Genomic DNA, 3395 nt, shown 5'->3' on the forward strand with positions numbered 1-3395 from the left:
AGGTAATTTCTTTTTTTTCCTTTTTTGATTTTTTGTCTTTATGTAATTTTCTATTTTTGTAGGTTTTTAGTCTTAATCTTTGTGAAATGTTAACTTTCTTTAGTTTTACACTTTTTAATAATTTTTTTAGTAGTAAAAAACATTTTATAGTTTTTTTATTATTATTTTTTGTTTTTAAAATATAAAATGACCAAATTATCCTTCATTTTAACGGAAATCTTAACAGAGTTGACTGATTGTCCCACATTAATACAAATCCTAAATATGTGTCATAAACTAGCACAAACTCAAACTAGTGTCCTAAACTAAGATTGACCCCAAAGTAGGTGTCCTGTTTAAAAATTTTTCCCAAAAAATAATACAGGTCGATCAACTTTTAAGTTTTTTCGTCGAGCGTTTGACCGTTCAATGATAGTGTTCGAATGCTAAGCTTCTAGAATCAATTACAACTCATTATTATGTTAAAAAAAAATCATTCAAATAGTTTATTTTTACATGTTATTTGTGGAATATTAATGAGAAATTTGGAAAATTAACTTAAATTTAAATTAATTAAAGACTGTTAATATCTTTTAAAATTTTAAAAAATTTGACCTTCGAGTAGTGCTTTATCCAGTGACGGATCCATGAATTTGATTCCAGAGGGTCATAGTGTACACTATGCATGCCATAACTTGTTTTTACGAAAATAACACTAAAAAATTAAATGATAGTTATTTCATTTATAATTCATAATAAAAACATACAAGTTACAGTTGTCCACGACGAGTTTTCATATTCTGAAAACGCGCCATTATTGCTTCATTATCAATGCAATCAAAAACATCTTTCTCAATGTAAACAATCAAGCTATCGCTCAGCCATTGATCTCTCATTTTGTTGCGGAGTGGACCCTTAATAATATTCATGGCGGAAAATGCCCTCTCCACTGAAGCAGTTGCAACCGGTAAAACCAAAGCCAATGTAATAAGCAAATACACATAAGTATATGTCTGATCCAACCCTTTCTCCACCAATTTTTTCGCAAGATCACCAATCCCTTTCAATTCTAAAAAATCACTACTTGAACGCATATGATGAATATAAATCCTAAGTTGATCTTCAAGTGTCAATAGATCTCGATCCGAAAAAATCTTGAGGATAAAATTGAGCAAGACGAAATAACTTTTGTATGTCAAAAGCTAAAGAATTATCCGGACTCAAACATGTCAAGCAAATAAGTAACGCAGTATTTACCTCATTGAAGCGATCCTCCAATTCCACAAGTTGCTCATCAATGACATAAACAAAGAGCTCCACACGATAATGATGATGATATGTTTTTATTGGAGCATTGCGCCGTGATCTCTCTCGAGCTACATATGTCTCATCCATGTTAAGAACCTCAATATGATTTTTAGCATAAAAAGAAGCTACTTGATCAACCAAAAGATCAAACTCATTATTTCTCATATGGTGTAGTCTTTCTTTACATGCTTTGACTAAAGCCATTGCACTCACAATCTCTTGATCTTTCTTTTGTAATGCTTTTGACAAAGCATTTGTGATTCCCAATATAGATCTTATTAAAAATAGATGAAACACAAACTAAAAAGATAGCATTTCTCCCAATAATCTATTTGCTTCACCCATACTATCATTGTAGCGATCATCAACAATCAATTCAAGCACCTTCACAATCGATGCAAACATAGAAATCAAACTAATCAACGTACCATAATGGGAGTTCCAACGTGTATCACCGGCACGTTTGAGACTAGATTCTTGATTTAAGCCTCGACCCGTTTGAAGACAATCATTTTCAAAGGCTTCCATAAGCTCTTTTTGGAGTTGCTCTCTCAATACATCACGACGCTTACAAGATGCTCCAACAATATTAACCACACTATTACAAGATGTGAAAAAAGTGGCAATGTCGGCATTTTTCTTTGCAATGGCAACAAGAGCTAGTTGAAGTTGATTAGCAAAGCAATGAACATAAAATGCACAAGGTTGTTCTCTCAAAATCTTTGTTTTAAGGCCATTGAACTCACCTCTCATATTACTAGCTCCATCATAACCTTGCTCTCGTATCTTGGAAAAGCTCAATTTGTTGAAAGAAAAGAATGCATCAATGACATCTTTTAGTGCACTAAAAGTGGTTTCGGCAACATGTTGGACCCCCACAAACCTTTCAATTACTTGCCCTTTGTCGTTCACATAGCGCAACACCATAGTCATTTGCTCCTTTATTGAAATATCACGTGAATCATCCACCAATATAGAAAAGAGTCGATCTTTCATATCATTCATGATAACCCCAATGGTTTCCATGGCACATGCATTAACAAGATCTTTTTGAATTGAAGGAGCTACTAACTTGAGATTCCCTGGGGCATTCTTCAACACAACGGCCTTAACTTTCTCATCATGATCTATAAGAAATTGCAAAAGCTCCAAATAATTCCCCCAATTGCTTGAAGTGGCACTTTCATCATTGCCACAAAAAGAAAGTCTTTGTCGTAACAAAAACTTTGTGCAATCAATTGATGCATTCAAGCAAGTGCGATAAGCAATACGAGCTTTGTCTGACTGTTTTTGCACAACTGTTTCTATATGTGAATTTTGGTTTATTAGATTCATAGCAGCTTCTCTAGATCGATTGTGAACACTGTCAATCGGCCCAACATGCGTGCTAAACTTTTTTCTCCTTTTCTTCCAATTCCTAAAGCCTACCCCAGTAAAAACGTCACTACCCGCTTGTGAAAAATTGGATTTAAATAGATAGCAATAAAGGCAAAATGCGGCATCCTTAGATTGACTATACTCCAACCAATCAAACTTATCAAACCATTGGGTAATGAAGCGACGATCAATTCCCGATTGATTAATTTGTGGGAATATATGATCTCTAGGTTGACAAGGTCTCTTTTGTAGATATGCTCTTCGGATCTCATCTCAAATATTATGGCTATAATCCGCCATTTGAGTTCTTAGTCCAGGGTCTGCTTGAAGATTAGCCAAAATATCATCTAACCCACTTAAAGTCGAACCAAAACTTGAATTAACCGAATTATTTGAACTACCCGTTGGACATTTTCTCTTATAATATCGTTCCATAATTCTACACATGTAAACCAATTTCCAATAATCAATTAAAGTCCAATAATCAATTTATCAAATTTATTAAAGTAATAACAATAATCAACCAAAATCCAATAATCAACTTAATATAATAAAAACTCATAATCAATTAATCAAATTATCAAAGTAATAACAATAATCAACAACAATCCAATAAATCAATAATCATATTAATACAATAAAAACTCATAATCAATTAATCAACCAATAATTAAATCAACATCAAGAAACCACTAATTAGTCTAATTTCATTACAATAATCATATCAATTA

The 3395-nt window shown here is 32.7% G+C and overlaps 1 pseudogene; it reads right to left on the bottom strand.

The window, feature by feature from the left end:
* Positions 1–749: 749 nt before the first annotated feature.
* LOC147299383 (uncharacterized) lies at positions 750–3099 on the bottom strand (annotated as a pseudogene).
* Positions 3100–3395: the final 296 nt, after the last annotated feature.

This window comes from Dryas octopetala, chromosome 1 (assembly GCF_963921425.1).
Source record: "Dryas octopetala chromosome 1, drDryOcto1.1, whole genome shotgun sequence".
Classification (NCBI taxonomy): domain Eukaryota; kingdom Viridiplantae; phylum Streptophyta; class Magnoliopsida; order Rosales; family Rosaceae; genus Dryas; species Dryas octopetala.